The sequence below is a fragment of the Pinus tabuliformis genome, chromosome 5_2 (genome assembly GCF_031772625.1).
Source record: "Pinus tabuliformis cultivar Carrire ecotype Pingquan chromosome 5_2, CPIR1, whole genome shotgun sequence".
Lineage (NCBI taxonomy): Eukaryota > Viridiplantae > Streptophyta > Pinopsida > Pinales > Pinaceae > Pinus > Pinus tabuliformis.
The window spans coordinates 755,517,138-755,538,117 of NC_142306.1; the positions used below are offsets into that span (position 1 = coordinate 755,517,138).

Below are 20,980 nucleotides of genomic sequence, written 5' to 3' on the forward strand. Positions count from 1 at the left end.
GTGAAAGATTACTGCAGCTGAATGGATTAGATGAACACAGAATGTAGGCCCTCCTCCACTCAGAAGTAGTTCAACTCTAGAGGAAGATATGGCATGACCGGCACCTTAATGAAAAGCAATTCCAGCCAGGAGATTGGGCGCTGCTGTATGACTCAAGATACAAGGATTTCAAAGGAAAGCTGAGGACAAGATGGTTAGGACCATATACAGTGGAGAAATGCAATGACAATGGTTCAGTCCTTATCAGGACCATTGATGAAGAAGCCATCCCCATGCTTGTCAATGGGCATCGATTGAAAATCTACAAGAAACCCCTTTCAAGGCAGGAGTTCATTGAAACTGTGGAAAAATCAGTGTTGGTAGTAGAGCAGGGTTCTGCCTCTATTCCGGCCACACCTTGATCATAAAAATAAAATAAAAATAAAAAAGGGAATAAAAAGATCCCTGGGTGAAAACCTCTCTGAGGCGCCCAGGGCAAACAGTAAGGGTGAAAACCTCATGGAGGCGCCCCAGCTGTCTCTCAGAAAATAAAGAAATGGAATAAAAAAAAAAGATCCTTGGGTGAAAACCTCTTTGAGGCGCCCATGGCAGATAGTGGGGGTGAAAACCTCATGGAGGCGGCCCTGTTGTCTCTCAAAAAAAAGAAAAAAAGAAAAAGAAACAGGTCTAATCTCTGGAATTATTGCAGGTTGCAGGGAATACATTGCAGATAAAGAAGGTCACGCAAAACGAGGACAGGGGTCTGTACCAGGCTACAGGACATCCTTACAGACACTCCCTCCATAGCCACTCACTTTTTCCAAGATTTGAACACATTCGGGTCGAGATTCAACCTCCTACAGGAAGTTCTGAGCTTTCTACAGGAAGTTTTGGGGCTTTCTACAGGAAGTTCTGCATTTCTACAGGAAACATCCTGTAGAGCCTTCGGGCAGGCCAAAATCGATTCTGGAAAGGGATTTAAAGCTTGAAGTCTGTTGATTAGGCCTGCAGCCACCCCTCTCTTCCATCCATCACCGGTTTCATCTCTTTCCACTGCCATTGCAACAATCTGGTTATGTATTCCTGCACAGTCATACAAAGAGTCCTGTTTTCCTCAGATTGAAATTTTTTTTCCCAAGTGACAAATCAAGCACACAAAGGCTCACACACTCTACCTGTCAAAGCTCCATCAGGACCCTTCATCCACGAATACAACCTTGCTCGTTTCAGCATGCATCCCAGGAGGAGAAGCAGCTACAGGATGTCCTACAGGAATCCTGTAGCAGCTGATCCGTCTGGAGCACATACTATGGAGTCAATAGCAGCTGAAATCAACACAGGGGACATGTAACAAGCTCCGCTTGGACGTGAACACCTCCTCAACAGCTGAAATCAGACGGAGCCTGTGCATGCAGCGTTTACAACCAGAGGATCGGGTCCCGAAGCCGTGCATACAGCATCAGCCAATGAAAGAAGGAGTTCCAGCGCCTGTGCACGAAGCAGCAGTGAGCAAAGCCATCGTTCCACGTCCCAAAGCCTGCAGAACACGTCCACAGCCACACAGGTAAGTGTCTAACCTTATTCATCAAATTACATAGACTATACTCTAAAAACTGCATGTCTGTGAAATGGTGCGGATTGAACGAATTCGGTGGCCAGTCAACTGGCCACCCATAGTCAGTCGAATGGCCTCGTGGGATCCGAACGAGCTCGGTTACGCCAAAGAGATGTGCAACCGACATGTGGGAAGTGTCCAGTCGGGGAGAATCGGCGGATTGGCAGTAATGGCGGCGGTTAATGGCAGAGAAATGAAATGGCAGTCAGAGACATGCCAAGGAATGATAGCCGTGACGTTGGCTAATGGATCGGCCTGGCCACCTCACCCCCTCGCCATGAATTGCACCGTAATTCAAAATTTCTCGGCCAGAGAACTCACATTAACCACTATCATTTACACTTGCAACCGTTCTCCGCAAAGTACGCATCCTCCTCTTCTGTAGTTTGTTAGCCCGAGCTTCTCGGCCCGTTTCAAAATCCTCCTGCATCCCAGGCTCGTTCAAAAGCACTGTGACGTCCTCCAGAAACCGGCAAAGCTTTCTACAAGAAGGGGCTCTACAGGAAGCACGGCATAGCCTCCCAGAGCAGAGAAACCTGGACTTTCTGCGTCGAAATTGGAGTTTCGAAGAGAGGTAGGCTCGAAAACACCATTCCCATGCATGATATTTCGAAAGGTGGTGAATTAAACTGTCTGGAGTAGGAGAATTAGAAGAAAGTCTGCCTGTGGGTCAAGAATAGTAGTTTGCCTGTGTGATACATAGAATTCTTCAGTTGGTTCTGCGTCAAATTCTCCTCCATAGTTCCTGTTAAGAAATTCCTCCTATAGAAACAATAAACCACTATGAGGGCTAACCTGTGCATAAAGAATGTGACTTTTATGTGGTTGTATGCATGCTGGGGATGAAAATTAAGCTCTGCACTCTGTCTGTGGGAGCCTAATTCCCTTTTGATAGTCAATTTTTGGGCAGCAACAGCATTATAACCAGGGAATTGTATACGGTTATCACTTCCGGTTGCTAACTGAACTCAGACATAAGATGGGTTTACCCATAGAACAAAAGTTAAGCATCCCCTATTTCCTCCTACAATCATTAATTGAGTGTGGCACAAAATTGAAGGAAGGGACATCGGACCAGCTGGCCCATCATGGGCTTATCAAGCTTCTAGTAGAAGATGCCCTCCATACCTGAACTGTCCCTCTCTCCTGGGAGATTTTCCGCAATATGTCCAAGGATGATGATATCCGAATTCTGGCCGAGGAGCTCACTTCATCCAGCAGTGAGGAAAGGGAGCACATTGAGGCAGAAGAGAAAGCCAAGGGTAAGGAAACCCAGGGCATACCACCACAGAAGGAACAAAAAGAGAAACAAGAGAAAGGCCAAGCTGCTGAGCCCAAAACTGTGGGTGGAATAAAGGCACAAATACCAAGGGAGAAACGATTGCAAATCAGGGCAGAGAGGACTGAAAAAGTCCAAGCAAGTGAGGACACACCCAAGGCAACCACAACAAAGTTAAAAGGGAAGGCACCCCCAGCCAAGCAGACCAAAACAGTGAAGACAGTTCCTACAGGAAGCCGGAAAACCGTTTCTACAGGAAGCCAGAAAATCGTTTCTACAGGAAGCCAGAAAACAGTCAGCACAGGACTTTCTACAGGAAGTCTGGAAACAGGGCAACAGAAGGAAAAATTGCCTGAGATTTTAGCCAGGGAGGTAGCAGCTATGCTGGCCACCCTAAGCACATCTCCAAAGCAGAAAGGGAAGCGAAAGAGGGAGCCTTCCATGTATTTTAAGGCAAGAAGGAGCATGAGGATAAAGACTGGCAGACCCCAGCCACCGTCAAAAGAACCAATCATGATTGTGGACACCCCAGCTACACAAAAGGAGAGGTCTCCCTCCAAGGCATCCATCACTTATGAACGGGGAAACCCGAAGACATCCACTTGGAGAGAAAGAATGAAAATGTTGGACACAAAGGCCTCTCTACAGGATGCTGAGACTATTCTATAGGAAACACTGGCTAGGCTAAAGGAGACCGAAGAAATGGAAGGTGAGGTAGCCAAAACACCACAGGAGGAAGAAAAGGTGGAGAACATTGTGGAACCTAGCCCCCAACCCAGCTTGGGCTCCTACTATAACTTCTTAGAGGCCGGAAAGATCATTCCCCAAAAATTCATAGTGCCACTTTTCCTTGCACTAGAAGAAGAGAGAGTGAGGACCCACACTTGGATGAAGATCGCTAAGTCCAAGGGTGTGGTAGATATAGGTCCTCTGGAGGAACAACTCAAAGAGGCAAGAAGGGAATTGGCTATGGTACGACATGTGGAGAGCAACCAGCAGCTCAAGCTACAGGAAGAAAATGAGCTGCTTAGACAGCAACTATAGTTACAGGGACAGAGGAAGGAAGGCAGGCCTCACATCTTGGGAGAACAACAGCAACAGGAGGAGCCCACAACAGCCAAAGATACCCCTAATGAACAGCAGAGAAGGGAAGGGATGCAGGCTGAAATTGAGACACTGAATCGACAGCTATAGGAAAAAGAATTGCAAGCAGGCTTGGAGATACAGTCTCTGAAATAGCAGGTACAAGAAAAGGAGGCCCAACTGGCATGCATAGCCAGATGGGCAATGGAAGCTCTGCAGTGTAGGCAGCCTGCCAAATCCTATGCCCTATACCTCAAGGATCAGTGGTTACAGTTTCAGATCAACACCTTGGCCCAAAGGGGCATCACCCCATTCCAAAATTATCATCAATTTGCAGCTCTATGTGGCAGTAGTTCATTAGAGGATAGGGCCAAATTATCAGAGTTCTACTTGCACAACTTCACCCTTCCGAACATGAATGCATGGGATCCCAACATTGTGATAGGAGATGTCCAACTTATGGCCATGGCCTCTTGGATGAGTCATGAGGAGAAGAGAGTAGCAGAGGTCCGCAGTATCATAGGCAGAGAACTCAGTGAGCCACTAATGATCAGAGCAGAGCCGGATGACCCCTCAGCAGTGATAAGCGCCCACTAGCACTTGGCCAACAGCCCTCAGGATATACTGGAATACATTGAGCAATAGGCTCAAGCTATTGCCCACTTTGAGGACATGGAGAGACTGTTGGGAGAAAACTACCTGTATGCCTGCACAAGGCGGTGGAACACCCTGCCTCACAGCTTGAAGATAAAGGAATACCACTCTCCCACCAGGATGAGGGAAGCCTTGGCAAGGGTACCTCTCTACAAATAGTTGATGCATAATTTGTAGGCCAATTGGATTGGCCTGAAATTCAGTCCTCCTTTGCTTTTGGGATTGCTAGAAGGAGTTAAGGAAGAGGAGGAAGGTAGACAATGGGAGGAAGTGGAAAGGAAAGTAGGATTCCACGACCGAGAAGAGGATATCACGCGGAGGCCTGAGACGTGAGGGAGGCGGTCAAAGCCATAAAGGATGATGAGCTGGACTAGTTGCTCAGAGGATGAGCAACCCATTTAGCAGGGGGGTGATGATGAGCCTCGAATTGGGTAACTTATTGGGCTCATTTTGCCTAATTGTCTTTGATCAATCCACCATTTTTCATAGATTATGCATGTTTTTGAGTATGTTTATGTTATTTGAACGAATAAGGGTGGTCACTCTACCAAGGAGGCTAATACGTGGTTATTTCAGGTTTTTTGGACAAATTTTGGAGCAAAATCAAGCAATTATGGGTTAGGTGACAACCAAGCTTGAGGTGAGGATTCGTAGGGAGGTTGTCTCTGGCATTAAATGGCCCTTCCTCGAAATCTCCACCCTCAACTTTGAGCTCAATAGGCCACCAAAACGAATCCTAAAGGCAGCCGAGCAGCTTTTGGAGGAGTGACTGTTTACTGGCAGTTTGGACAGCCGAGTCCCTTGAATTAAGGAGGGCTGCTAGGCTCCTCGTTGTGTATAAATAGGAAGGCCTCAGCCTTCGTAGTTTACTTTTGGAACTGTTGATATTTGCACTATAGTGCTGTCATTTTCTCAGCTCGTTTTCTTGTAGCTACTGCTGTATAACTTTCTTGTGATGATTATTTTTGAGTAATGAAAAGCAGCTTTACTTGGCATCATATCTGAGTTCTCTATAGGAGCCTGCAGCTCTTGGGGTTGGGCCCAACCCAAGTGCCAAGGCCTCATTTATGTATTGTTATTTGTTCTTTATGTCTTTGCAAAATCATTTCTCAGGTCAAAAATTCAAAAAGCACAAACCACAGATCTCTGAAATCCAAAATCATTTCTGTTAAGTAGATTAAGTTTTGTTGATTAACTAGGTCACTGTTGATGATTAGAAGGACTTTTGATGTTCAGATTGAGTTGATAGGTTATTGACAGGGAAAAGCTCCAGAAAAAGTCCATCAAGCACCTCTGATTTCACCTCTCCCTCAGTGGGATCAGGAGCTGGGATCAAGGTGACCTTGCTGCCAACAAAAACACTGACTTTGCTTCACCATGCAATCATTAGCGTTTGATTTTTATTTGCAGAAGTTGGTTACATGTTCAGATTCTTGATTACTTCGTTGCATAGTTAGTATACATGGTTTCATTGCAATTAAAACTTCTGTTCATTCTCTTTACTGTTAGCTAGATCAGATTAGGTCAACGTAACTAGGTCTCTGATTTTACAAGTCTTCGTTGGTTCAGTTGGAAAAACAACTTGCAGAGAACCTGTACCACTTCTCTATCTACCCATACTCCATCAATCCCATCTGCTCCATCCCCTAACTAGGATTCTTGCCTCACGTTTGCGACACTTGCTCACACAACCCTAATTTTTGTGCAACATTTCTTCATTCCTCCTTGAACAAATCCAGCCATCTTCATCTTTCCTCAACTCCATCCACCAAGTCCTGGACCTCCTTACACCCCTGTCCTACCTCCATACTCACTCCTTCACCTTTCTCTCTCCATCCATCCTCCAAAATCCCATTTCTGAACAACCTGTAGAAAATTACAGACATCCTGTAGAACCCCTGCAGACTTCCTGTAGAGGCTCACGAATGAGGTTTCTTGATAGCCAAACTCTGTGAAACTCTCTGGAAGGGTGTTAGGGACCCCTTAGGCCCTCTCTGAACCTTCCCGACCTCCTCCAAGCATTTTCTTTCGCCAATCCACCTCTGCACAGTCAAAAATAGTTAAATCGCATGCATGATAATTCAGGCAACTTATTAAAAAATAAAAAAAGATGTTTTTTTCAGATGTTACTGTAGAAGTAGCTTAGACACATGTATTTTACCTTCCTAGAAGTCAATGGCATCTCTTTCGGTAGCTTGCATCCTCTTTCTTGCATCAGTAGGGCTAGCTGGTAAAATTAGGGTTTGCTAGGGTTTATGTTTCCTTTCAGCATTCCAGTTTCTTTCTACAAGTAGAACAGCCTTCTTTGAGTTAGCTTTCATCCATCAGTTAAAAGGCTTCTTCTCAGAGCTCATAGAAGTTGGCTTAAGCTCCTAGCGAACTTGTGCCAGCTGACCAAGTGACAGCTGCGACAAGAGCTAGTACTTGTGCATATAGCACCGTCACTTCCAAGTTTGTTATGAACTACCGGGTTGATAAAAGTAAAGAAGGGAGTCCTAGGAGTTGCAACATTATTGCTACAATACTGGAGCCCACCAATATCCTCATTAACAGTTCGACTCAAAGCACCGCTCAGCTCCAAATATCCATAATCCATACAACTCCCCAACTAGGTCTTGCAGTAAACATTCTACTACCTCCATTGCAAAACATGCTTGTCCATAGTTTTCTACTTTATAGATATGCTCCACTCAACCTGCAACAACCTCTGAACGGGATGCCACAATATTACCTTAAACTCCTACCCAGATTCACGAGAGAGGACAAGATCCCAACAAAAAAGCATATAGAAACCTTCTATGCATTTGCTGATAATATGAATGTAGAACATCTAGATGTAGTACTAAAACTCTTTGTTTAGTGTTTGGATGGAGAGGTCAGGAAATGGTTCAAGAATCTACCAGATGCTTCAATCAATACCTAGGAGGAGATGGAGAACTATTTCATGCATAAATGGGGGGAAAGAAGGGACCATGGATATATCCTTACAAAATTTAATGCAATGCAGAAAAAACACAATGAAGATGTCTCAGAGTTTATAAGGAGGTTTAATAAATTATATAACAATCTTCCTTCCAAAATTAAACCTCCACGGGTTGCTGCCAAAGTGGTTTTTTTCAGGGCATTTGAACCACAGTTTGGGTTTACTCTTAGAGAAAGAAGGTCATGTACTCTAGATCAAATCCAAACAGATTCCCTAGAAGTTGAAGCAAATTTCACCTCCACTAGAAAGTGGAAAGGGAAGGTTGAATATGGTGATAGGAGGCGGGGAAAGGAAGAAGCCAATTCTTTGGGGTATGCAAAGGAAACCCAAGAACAAAAGTTAGATGAGATGAATAAGCTAATAAGGAATTTTTCTAACAAACTCGTAAAATTGGAGTTGGAAAACAAGAACCCCCCTCAACCAAGTCATCCAACTCCCAACAAAATTTTTAATCCCCAATTCATAAGGCCACCTTTGAAGATCTTGTAAAGGGAAAGAAATGATCATCCAGACCATATTCAACCTCCTCTATATTTAGAAGATGATCCCGAGGAGACTGTTGAAGAAACTATCAAAGTTCAAGAAAACCAGTTGTCTTCTCTCTCAGAGGGAGAAAATGAAATAGAAGCACAGGTAGGAGAAGGGGTTGAGTTGGACGCCCCACTGGATGATGAGGAGATAGACAGTTACTACAAACAATTTTCTGATTTCATGCAAGCCTAGTTGCACAGGAAATATGATCTCAGGTCATCTAGAAAAAGGTCCAGGGGGAAAGATCAGACTAAAGAAACTCTTCATCCGAGTTCACCAAAGCCAGCAGATAAAGGGAAGAAACCACTCAACCCTATCTCACCAACCACAAAATAATTCTCTAGCCCTGTTCCCAATGATTCTGGAGCCACCAAAATAGACAAATTTCCCCCACTTATCAATCCAATTTGTAATGAGAACAAAGAACTTGTCGAGTCTGCTAAAATTGATAAGAACCCCTCTGCCTTCAATCTTCAAAAAGAGTTGGAGAAAGTCAAGATATCCATCCCTTTGATTGAATTATTGAAACAACCCAATTATAAAGCTCAAATGTCTCAATTTATGAGTTCACCCACCATTACCCCCTTGCAGGACAACCTTAACCTATAGGAAGAGAGGCCCATGGTTGTGTTTGGACCCCATGTGGAGGAGCAAGACTCTTCCACTGCCCCATTCTATGTCACCTTGGTGATTCATGACCTACTGCTACATAATTGTATGCTTGACTCAGGAGCATCTCATAAATTAATGCCATTATCTATGATGGAGTAGTTGGGACTACAGGTAACAAAACCATACAAAGATCTATACTCCTTTGATTCCAAAAGAGTAAAGTTCTTGGGAATGATCAAAGATTTAGTGGTCAATTTAGCCCAAATCCCAGTGAAAAGTGTAGTTATGGACATTGTAATTGCTGACATCCCTGCAATATTTGGTATGATTTTTTCCAGGTCATGGGGATCGAAAATTGGGGGGTCCATCAAATTGGATCTAACATATGCTACCATTCCCATGTTCGATGGAGAAGAGTGTCAATTGTACAAGGAATCTAGATTTTTGAAGACAGTTACAAAGGCAGACTGCTCAAACAATGCCCCTGTGTATGGTAAGGAGAAGGATTTTTCTTGTCTGCTATTAGAAGAAGATGATGAAATCATGGGAGATACCCAGGTGGAATATACAACTCAGCTGAGTAAACAATCATTGGATCGTGACAAGGTATGGAAATTGTATTTTGATGGTGCTTATTCTAAGGAAGGAAATGGGGCAGGTGTGTTATTGGTGTCTCCCAAAGGTAGCTTGATTCCTCTCTCTTTCAAGCTAGAGTTTGAGGCCACTAATAACGTGGCTGAATATGAATCTTTGTTGTTGGGGTTGAAAGCTACTAAAAACCTTAACATTGGGAGCTTTTCTGTGTTTGGGGATTCAAAGCTAGTGGTGAAGCAAATCAAAAATCAATTCCAAACCAAACAACCAACGTTGAAGTCCTATAGGAACAAAGTATGTGATTTGGTGAAAAAAAAATTCTTAGCCTTTAATATTCAGTTCTTTCCCAGAGAACGAAATCGGATGACCGAATCTTTGGAAATTCCTGCTAGTAATTTCAGACCTTCCCAAAACCCTTTCTCCAATATGAAGTTGAGGTTAGGTACAGACCTTCATTACCAAATGATGTGAGGCATTGTAAGGTGTTCAAAGATGAAGAACAGATCAAGCGCTCCATGGAGGTTGTTGGGAAATTCTCAAACTTGGTGATCAATCAAGATGGCGAGGAGTCGACAAGAGAACAACAAGAAAATTGGGAAGGGTCTATTGTTGATCACATAATATTGCAGCTAAAGGGAACTATCATCTCCAGAGGTTTGGTTCCACTGGAAATGCTTTTCAACTCAAATGATGTGGCTGTTAAGCTAGTTGAACAAGACCTTGAGGAGGAGGTGGAGGATTGTAACATTGGCACCAAATAAGATCCTAAAATCATCAAATTGGCTAAAGGATTTCCTAGAGAATACAAACAAAGGTACCTGGACCTTTTCAAGGAGTACATGGATGTGTTTGCATGGTCATATGATGATTTGAGGACTTTTGATCCCAGTGTCATACAATACAAAATTCCTCTAAAAACCAGGGTGAAGCCATATAAACAGAAGCTTAGGCATATTAATCCTCTGTTGCTCCCATCAATTGAAAAGGAGGTGAAGAAATTGTTACAGGCTAAGATAATTGTGCCTTTAAGTACTCCGACTGGGTAGAAAATTTGGTTCCAGTCAGGAAGAAGAATGGAGAAATAAGGTTGTGCGTAGATTTTAGGAATTTGAATAAGGCCTCACTGAAAGATAACTATCCTCTGAACTAAGATGGATTATATTATGAAAAGAGTGGTAGGGTTAGACCAAATGTCCATGATGGATGGTTTCTCTAGACACAACCAAGTCGCTATACACCCTGAGGATTAGAAGAAAACAAGTTTTACTATACCATGGGGAATGTTTATGTATGCCAGAATGCCTTTTGGCCACATAAACGCAAGAGATACTTTCCAGAGAGTGATGGATATAACATTTTTTGGAGAGAGGGATACATTCATAGTAATTTACCTGAATGACATAATTGTTTTCTCCGAGTCAGATGAAAAGCACCTCAAGCACTTGCAGCTCACATTTGAAAAGTACAGAAGCTATGGTCTGTACTTAAACCCGAAAAAATATCAACTTTCTTTAAATGAAAGGAAGCTATTGGGTCACATTGTAGCAAAGGAAGGAATAAAGATTGATCCCAAAATGGTGGAGGCTATTAATAATATTCCTTTACCCAGGAATAGGAAGTAGATTCAGTTTTTCTTGGGAAGAATACATTTTCTAAGGAGATTCATGCCAAACTATGTTGAACTTATCAAAGAAATCACATAAATGTTGAAGAAAGACAGGGAAGTCAAGTGGACCATATAATCCCAGGAGTTGTTCTCTAGAATATTTTTTTTTTGTTACAGAAGCCCCAATCTTAACCAACCCATATTATTAGAGGAAATTCCTAATTTTCTCTTTTGCCTCTCCTAACACGGTGGCAGTTGTTCTATTGCAGAAAAATAATGAAGGGCAAGAACAACCAATTGCGTTTTTCAGCCAGGTGTTGTGAGATGCAGAGCTGAAGTATAATATCTTAGAGAAACAAGCTTATGCCTTGGTCAAAGCCCTGAAGGCCTTCCGAATTTATGTCTTGCAGTCCAATATAATAGCATATGTTCCAACTGCCGTTGTGAAAGACATTCTCGTGTAGGGAGACAATGAAGGTAAGAGGGGCAAGTGGATTGCCAAAATTCAAGAATACAACATGGAGATCAAACCCACTAATTTTATCAAGGGGCAGGGATTTGTCCATTATTTACTTTTTCTGAATTGCCTAGTAAATTTTGACAAAGTTAAATACAGGGCCTTGAGGTTGCAAGCTCATAAGTTTGTTATCTCAAATGGTCAGATGTATTGGAAGGAGTCGATGGGGATTTTTCTTTTATGCCTGGTAGCAGAGGAGATTTCCAAGGTAATTGATGAATTCCACAACTGCGTTTGTGGGGGACATTACAGCTGGAGAGCCACGACCCATAAAATCCTCAAAATCAGGTTCTATTGGCCCAAAATATTTGGTGAGGTGCATACATATGTTCAATCTTGTGAGAAATGTCATATTTTCATAGAGAAGCAGAAGTTAGTGCCCCTCCCCTTGATCCTTGTTTTTGTGGAGGATCCCTTTAGGCAATGGGGGCTAGAATTCATAGGAGAAATACATCCACCATCCAACGGTCAACACAAGTGGATTCTTACAACCACTGATTATTTCACGAAATGGGTGGAGGTCATCCCAGCTAGAAATGCAACTGATGCAGTGGTAATCAAGTTTATGGAGGAGAATATCCTTGCCCAGTTTGGTTGTCCAAAGAAGATTATCACTGATAACGCTCAGGTGTTCAAGTCAACCAAGTTTCTTAGCTTCTACCAAAAATACAACATCATCATGGGGCACTCCACCACCTACTACCCACAGGGGAATGGACTAGCTAAGTCTTCAAATAAAACTCTAGTGAGGATCCTGAAAAAGACCATATCAAAAAATAAAAAAAACTAGAACTCACAACTGAAATTTTCTTTATGGGCCAACAAAGTTACTACCAAGAGGTCAACTGGGAAGTCTCCTTTTGAATTGGTGTATGGTAAGGCTGCAATTTTCCCTGTCCAACTAGCCATGCCAGTGGCTAAGATTCTACAGGATGTTGAGGAAGAGCCAAATTATCTAACCAGGAGAATTAACCAACAGGTAGAAATTCAAGAAATAAGGGGGGAGGTAACTCAAAATCTGATTAAATATCAAGAAAGGATGAAGATTTTTTTTTACAACAAGGCAAGGGACAAAACCTTACAGCCAAAAGATTTGGTGCTCAGATGGGATGTTAGGAGAGAGGACAAAGGAAAACATGGGAAGTTTGATCACTTTTGGTTTGGAACTTTCAAGATATCACAAGCCAAAGGAAACAACACCTTCTTGCTGGAAAATTTGGATGGTGAGGTGCTTGAACTGCCTGTGAATGGGCAGTTTCTCAAGCTCTATTTACAACATTAAAGAGGTCCATTTTCAATTTTTGTATATACCGTGGGGCATTGTACATACCACTAATGTTTTAAGTTCTTATTGCTTCTGTTTTTGTTTTCTATGTACTTGAGCAAAATGACTCCATGCCCGATGGACATAAGGCACTAATATGTAGGATCTTAGAACCTTGACAACAAGGCATTGTCCCCAATTGGAGCCGACGTTGTAACTTGTCATACCGTCTTATATTTTTGTCAACTAGTCCTATATTTCATCCCTCATGCAGAGAAGGACCAATGCATTCTTGGTTGACTAATGGAAGAGTCGAAGTCTGAAAACCAAAGGGAAATGAGAAGGAAGGCCGATATTTAATCGGGAGCCAAAATCAGATGGTAAGGCCAAAATTTGGAGGTTGATATCAAAAGGAAGGGCCCAAATTTGGGGGTTGATCATATTGGAACCCGATATTGGAAGGACCGACAGGCAACATATCGGGACTTCAGGATATCAGGGGTCAGAGCATAAGCAGCCTCGATGGTTTATTTAAAAGACAAACCTGAAATTGAATATCGGAGAAGGAAATCAGAAGGAGAAGTGAAGAGCATATCAGAGCCTCAACATTTTAGAACCTGATATCGGAAGGAGGAGAGCTTACAACAAAGTGGTATCATAATATTAGAGTTTCGTAACTCCTTAAAAAATGGATTTCCTTAGAGGCGTTGAAGTAGTGAGGAGCAGGGGAAATACAAAGGAAAATCATCGCAAGACCAAGGACCCCAAGGACCTTTTCTCTCTCCTCCTAAGGACACATGACAACATATAATTGGCTTCGAGAAGCTGACGAGGCAGATGATGTCAGTGTGACATGGTCGTATGGTGGACATGTGGCAATCAGTTTCGGCATTATCGAGGGCCAAATGGGGTAAATTTGGGTGAAACGTGTCACCACTTAGGTGGCGCCATGTGGAAATGATGACATCAACATGATGTCACCTCAAAGGTCACCATATCAGAGGTTAGAAATATCAGAGCACTTGTATTAAAGTTTTTTCGAGAAGTTCCAATGAGGGGGTTTCCGATGAGGATTAGCAGCTGGTTGTGGGAGACTTAAAGGGAACCAGGGGTAAAAGAGAAATTACAGAGGTAAATAAGCCCCTGACAAGAGTGTGAAGGCCTTAGCACCCAATCGCCAAGCTGCTGGTCACTGAACATGTTTCTTGGGTAGAGTTGTGAGAAGGAGGCAGATAGAAAAAGGGCTAAGAGCATCAGAATGATATGATTTCGTAACTTCTATTTTAATAACATTATAATGGACGAATGCTCTGATGTCACAACACCTAAGCACTACACCAATGGTCACAAGCAAAGGTCCCATGGAGGAAAAAAAAGAAGGGGGCTAAGGGGCATCAAGGAGCTAAAATCCAATTAGGACTTCATAATTCGTAACTTTCTTTTAATAAAGTTATGATGCACAGGGGCTCCGAAATTTCGAATGGTATATTGTATGAAAGCCTCTGGTCACATGTAATGGTTCTATATCAAATAAGAAATAAGGATCTAAACGAAGAGGAGCTAGGGGCATCGGGAGTTTGTGATTTCGTGACATTCTTTTGATAAGATTTATGATATATTAAGGCCCGATATTGTAACACAGAGTATGGAAGGTGGATGGGTTGGTAGCTAAATAAATGTGTGCAAAAGTTTGGTGTCACAGGAGTAATGGCGACCGCAGAGATCGTTGGGTCAAGGCAAGAAGGACCATGATTTGTAGGGAGAAGCTTGGTCATGTCTCATGCTGGGAAGTAAGCCATCCCTGATATTGTGTGCGCATTACTGGGGATTAAATGAAGAGAAGTGTCATGAGTTCAGAGAAGCCATGTTGTTGTACAATTAATATTTGTGCAGTGTGACTGAGAATTAATTCTCAGTATGAAGGTCACTCAAAGACCCATTCCCATAGGTTAATGATGCATAAATGTGATTAGTTCATCACCTATCCACAACTCCAAATTATCAATGCCCCACAAATCCAGATCATCAGCCCACCATGAGTCCAGATAAGGGAGACTGAGTCCACCCCTAGAAATTAGAGGAATAGACGTTGGGGATATTTTGTTATGTCAATAATGACACCTCATATTTTTTTTTATGTTTTTCAAAGATTTCATTTCAAAGATGAATCAAAATTTGTTAGGACAGTTATACCACTCGCATGCTCAGACAACGAGGCATATCAGACAACTAGAACATTCAACATATTTTGTAACTGTTTGTTTGAATTCTCTCCCTATAAAAATGGAAGAAGAATTTAATGAGAAGGTTCGTTTTCCCTGGTTCCATCAAGCTGTTATTATCTTGCAAATCCCACAAGTTTGGGTTGGGACATGTATTTCATTCAGGAAGATTAATGAAGAAGTTATGGTAATTCCAAGAATTTGGGATATGCAGTATGTGTTATACTTATGTATTATGCTTCATGTATGTTGTCTTCTTCAGAAATCGTGTAATTGTAGTTGCTCAATTCACTCTTTAACTCATAGATTTACTTAGGTTATGTGATAGCGGATTGAACTTGTGAAATTCTATATTTATCTATGTTATGTATTAACATATGATACCTACGAAATTGAAAAACTACCTGTGCTACGAAATAACTGATAGTACGTGTGAGTGATAGAGTTGAAAGCCTTAAAATGCATTTGATAATTTCTGCGCCTCACTCCTTTTATCTTTTCATGGTTATGCTAGGATTTGTTCCCTAGGACTCTGTGTTTATCCAACCCTCTACACCGGGGTTCTCTCATTTATTTCTCCTTTCCATCTTTACTACAACAACAGATTAACTTGTATTCTTTGTGCATCGGCAACCAGACCTAAGTGTTTATTCTTGGGAATGATACATTGTTCATGTGTATATTGAAGTTGCCTCTAAGAAAGGTAATTGAACCAAAACCTAAATCATTTCACATCCATCTCTTGAGTTGCCCTGATTTATCCTCAAGAGAGACTAAGATGTCCTAAGCACCTCTCCTCAACCCAGGGGTTGTCTCTACACGCTACAACAAGAGCTAGTATTCCGTGGAGAGCAAAGATTTTTATTGCTCAATTAAGGACTAACTCACATCAACTTCAGTGTGAAACGAGACGGTGGAAGAGACCTAAAGAAGCTTGGGAAGAACGAGCGTGTACTTTTGCACTTCTGAGCCAGTGGAATCAGAAAAGCATTTCATTTTGAAATGTGATGCTTTTAGAGACATCAAGAACAATTATGACAATATGTTAACATCGATTCCTTGCTATTGTCTTTGCAGTGAAGGCACTGTTAAAAAGTTAGATTTAATCTAATAAACATTAAAATATCATTCATTCATTAATATATTTTATCTCAATTATAATACATTTTAAATAATCAAAAATAAAATTTCGGTAAAATAATAAAATAATTATACAATGCCCAAACAAACAAACTGCAATGTACTGCCATTAAAAGATTTAATATTCATTATTGACTAGGGAGAGAGGTGCAAAGATGAGATGAGATACGCTGACATTGTAATTATGACTCCAAGAAAATACTTTTATCTTGTATGGCACCATTTCAAGACAGCGACTGTTGTGAATTCGTTCCAAAATCTTATAAACATTATCAATTGAAAATTCACAAAATTTTCTTGCAAAACTTCACTAAGATGGACTACAACCACCATCTTAAACTTCTGAACCTTGTCAGGTAAAACGGATTAAGACTAATCGTATCTAAATTAAACCTCCAAAGTTTCCCAATTCACAATAACAGGTACAACATCAAGGGCACATGCTTTGCGCGGCTATTACAATCTCAAGTCATCAGATTTGATTATAATGGCGATCGCAATTTCCACATAATCTGTTAGGTAAAAACCATAGTATTTATATAAAACTGTACAATCTTCTAAATGGCAGATAAGCTGCAACAATAAACAACGGGAAAGAAAACGTAATGGCAAAGCTTTAGGCGTGTACTCGATCTGTGATATCTGGTCGGTGGCAATGACCAATAATGTAACGACACGAGAAAAGTGGCAGGAACTTCGGTCAAATTATTATTATGGAACAACCTACTCGGCACGGCCACAAAAGCCGGACTTGCCTGCTTGCGTAGCCATACTCGGACCCGGCCGTACTGGACTTGAGGAGATCACAGTTATCATCCTCCTGCTTACGGTTGGTTTAGTAGTCCAATTTGATGTGCTGCCTTTGAAGTCTTGATGCGGAGCTGCATATGCCATAGCTTTGGAAAACTCAACGCCTAATTTTCACATTACAACCCCAAAATTCTTTTTGGAAAATTTGTTGTAAGATGCAAACTAATGGGGACAGTCGTCCTATATATCATTGTTCCCGCATATTACTGTTATAGTAATGATATAATAATTATTTTTAAGAAAAGTATTTGGGTAGAAATTATATAAGAGAAATTCGTGGCCAACGTGTTTCGAACCAACAAGTGTGGTTTATTATCAGGACCAGATGTAGAGGCAGACCATGGCAAAGGTGGCCACCCATCCTATATATCAATGCTTGTTAGAAATAGTAATTACTCCCGCATGTGGAGTTAGTTAAACATAGAGAGTCAGTGCACAGAGTGACAAGTGTGGTTTATTATCAGGACCAGATGTAGAGGCAGACCATGGCAAAGGTGGCCACCCATCCTATATATCAATGCTTGTTAGAAATAGTAATTACTCCCGCATGTGGAGTTAGTTAAACATAGAGAGTCAGTGCACAGAGTGACAAGTGTGGTTTATTATCAGGACCAGATGTAGAGGCAGACCATGGCAAAGGTGGCCACCCATCCTATATATCAATGCTTGTTAGAAATAGTAATTACTCCCGCATGTGGAGTTAGTTAAACATAGAGAGTCAGTGCACAGAGTGATTGAGTGATTGAGCGTTTGAGTCTTTAGTCAAGTTGAGTTAAGTGATAGACAACTTTTAGTGTGTGGTTGCATGTGTTTGCATGTCAAAATATTTTAGGCAAGTGACTAGTTGGAATGGATTCAGAAACCAATAGAACAAATTGATGCGAGTCTTAAAGAAGCCACTGGAATAAAAGAATTGAATGAAATGGTGAATATTGATCTTGAGTGTGCGAAAAAAAAAAGCAATACCTGATGATGAAAGTGAAAAGAATGATATGAGAGACAAATATGAATGCATTGAAACCATTTTTCAGCAATGGAGTCAAGAAGAGATAAGATTTTGCTATCAAGAATTATGGCAGAAAGAAAGCCAGGAATATGAAGCACAAGAAGCAAAGCAAAGAAGACATTTTGAAGATGCAATGTTGTGGCAGCAATCCATAGTTGAACGTATATTTGAAGAGGAAGGTGTACTAGTCAAGATCAGATTATGTTTCAACACAAATTCAAGAAAAGTCAAAGAAAAATTGCAACATCAACAAGTAAAGAAATATAGAGCCTACAACAAGAATCCACAATAGAGAATGAAACAATTTCAAAGATATAAAATTTGGAAGAAGAGAAAATGAAAGCCTTGAGTCATTGTAACCCTAGCTAAGACATAGACCAACAGGCATGTTTGAGTGATAATTGAGTCAATTTCTATTGTAAGCCTAGCAGGCATAGTTGAGTCATGTTGAGTTATGTTGAGTCATACAGTCGTAATTAAGGGGGAGTGTTATAAATAGTAATTACTCCTGCATGTGGAGGTAGCTAAACATAGAGAGTTAATTAACTGAGTGATTGAGCATTTGAGTCTTGAGTCAAGTCGAGTTAAGTGATAGAAGACTTTTAGTGTGTGGTTGCATGTGTTTGCATGTCAAGATATTTTAGGCAAGTGGCTAGTTGGAAAATGTTAAATACGCTTCACCAAGTTCATCATAAGAATCATGTTTTGTGTGATCAATAGAAGAGAAGCAGTTCGTGTTTTATGTGTGAATTCATGCTTTGTCTCTTCCACCTCTCCAACAATGCTCCCTCATATTACTGCTCCAACAATGACATTAATTATTTTAAGAAAAGGTTATTGGTTCGAAATGCATTGGCCAAAAATTTCTCTTATGTGATTTTTACTAAACACTTTTCTTGATTCATTATAGATAACAAAAACTTGAATTCAAAATAATTGAATTTGTTATAAAATACAAACTAAAGACGGCTAGCCATCCTATATATCACTGCTCCCGCATATACATACACATAGAGTGACAATGAATCAATAAACTTTAACTTGCAGATTTTAAAGATAAAATATTTCAATATCTTTACTTTATATTATATAATAACATTTTGCAGTTTTGAACCATACTTATTTTAAAATACACCCTGTGAAGGAAACATACTTTTGCACTCCAGAGACAACTTTAGTTCAGAATTCTTGAGAAAAGAATATTGACAAAGTTGTGTACCTATTTTCATACCATTGATCACCTTCCAGAACGTAAGGATGTTGAAGTGAGACATGCATTTCACTAGCTTCCGCTTGGAATTTCCTGGATAAGCCTCTCCTCCGGATCAGTGGTAGCAACACATCCATTGACGCCTACGATGGACTGATACATGACATTCACCCTAAACAAATCCATATGGACGTCATCGAGAGGAGCTTCACCTTCCAATATTTGACACACCATTCGTATCCTCGGCCTCCTCTCCACCTCGGCATGGTAGAAAAAAAACCCAGTTTCAACAACACTTCCCTTTCACCTGCATCGTATTCATTCCCCAGGTTCGGATCTGCTGCATCGAGCAGCCTTCCTTGTGCGTACAACACCAAAACCCAATCCACCAAAACCAGTTGCTCAACATCCATGGATAGGTCAACAGGCTTTCTCCCGCACACCACTTCCAACAGTAGAGCGCTAAAGCTAAACATGTCCGAACTCGACGTGTCCTTTCCCGTCCGTGTGAGCTCTAGCGCCATGTACCCCAAGGTTTCCATAACGCGAGTCGTCCCCCGGTTCTGGATGTGATCATACAGCCGGGTGAGGCCAAAGTCTCCCAGCGACCCATTGAGGTCAGAATCTAGCAGCACGTTGCTCGACTTGATGTCTTTGTGGATGACCCTCTTCTCCCACTGTTCGTGCAAATACAACAGCCCCGCAACTACACGCTTAAGGATCGCGTATCTCCGAGGCCACGACAAGACCATCGTCGGGTTTCTGAATATGAGTTTATCTAGGTTTCCATTGGGCATGTGGTCGTGAATGATGAATAGTTGCTTCTGCCTCTTGCACCACCCCCGCAGTTGTACCAAGTTCCGATGTTGCATGCGTCCCATGGTTGAGATCTCTGCCACGAATCCCTTTATTCCCTCCTTGAACTCCTTAGTTATGCATTTCACTACGATTTCCTGGCCACTTTCCCTGAGAACACCTCTGTAAACCTTGTCGAAACTCCCCTTGCCCAAAACGTTTTCGTCCCTAACCCTTTCGTCGCGATGTTGAGTGCCCTGTATGTGAATCTATGAGGCCAGAATTCCTTCTCCCATTCTTCAATCTTTCCTCTCGATTTGGCTCTTTTGAAAAACACAGCCACAACCGTTAGCGAGAGGAGAACCACAATGGCCAATATAACGTCGGCTATCAATCCCACTCTCGAACCCTTCTCATTCATGTAAGCAAAGGAAGAAAGACTCGAGATATCAAGGGGCAGTGTCGTGCCTTCCATGGTGAAGCTCCATGCAAGAACGTAATGATCTTGGAAGAAATTGCTCCATTTACTCGTTGAAAAGCCAAAAAACATCTTCTCTATCAGAATGTTGTACAGATCGATTTTCGCAGATATTAGCGGTTTCTGTGGTCTCGGCATGCCAGCCAACATTATGCTAACGTTGAGCCGACTTTGGAGATGGTCATAATCAATCCAGGCCTATATGTTGTGTCCGTTCATGAGGCTCAATTCCTGAAAGTCATCCCCTTTCCAATAGCCAAGAGTCTTGGTCTACATGGACATGAGGTTGTTGACGTCCACGCCCACGTGGTTGTCACCAGGATTATAGAATTCCACATTCCTTGTTGTATTGAACTCCACTATGAACAAGTGATTGTATGGCTTCCTGTCGCTGGTGTTGTTAAGCAAGCCCAAATACTGGGCTGGATCAACGTGTATTAGAGATGTGTAGGGCGTGATGATGAAGGCCATTCCATTTCCGCCTATGTTAGATGGGGGTGGGACCATGCTGAAAACAAAGGTAGTACTGAAGGAGGACAACATCTCATTGCTTTTCATTTGAACAAGGATCGAATACAGCGCCCGACTGAGCATAAAACACG

General features: G+C 41.6%; 1 pseudogene; it reads right to left on the reverse strand.

Moving 5' to 3' along the window:
• Positions 1 to 1,371: 1,371 nt before the first annotated feature.
• On the reverse strand, positions 1,372 to 20,516 carry LOC149161459 (L-type lectin-domain containing receptor kinase IV.4 pseudogene; annotated as a pseudogene).
• Positions 20,517 to 20,980: the final 464 nt, after the last annotated feature.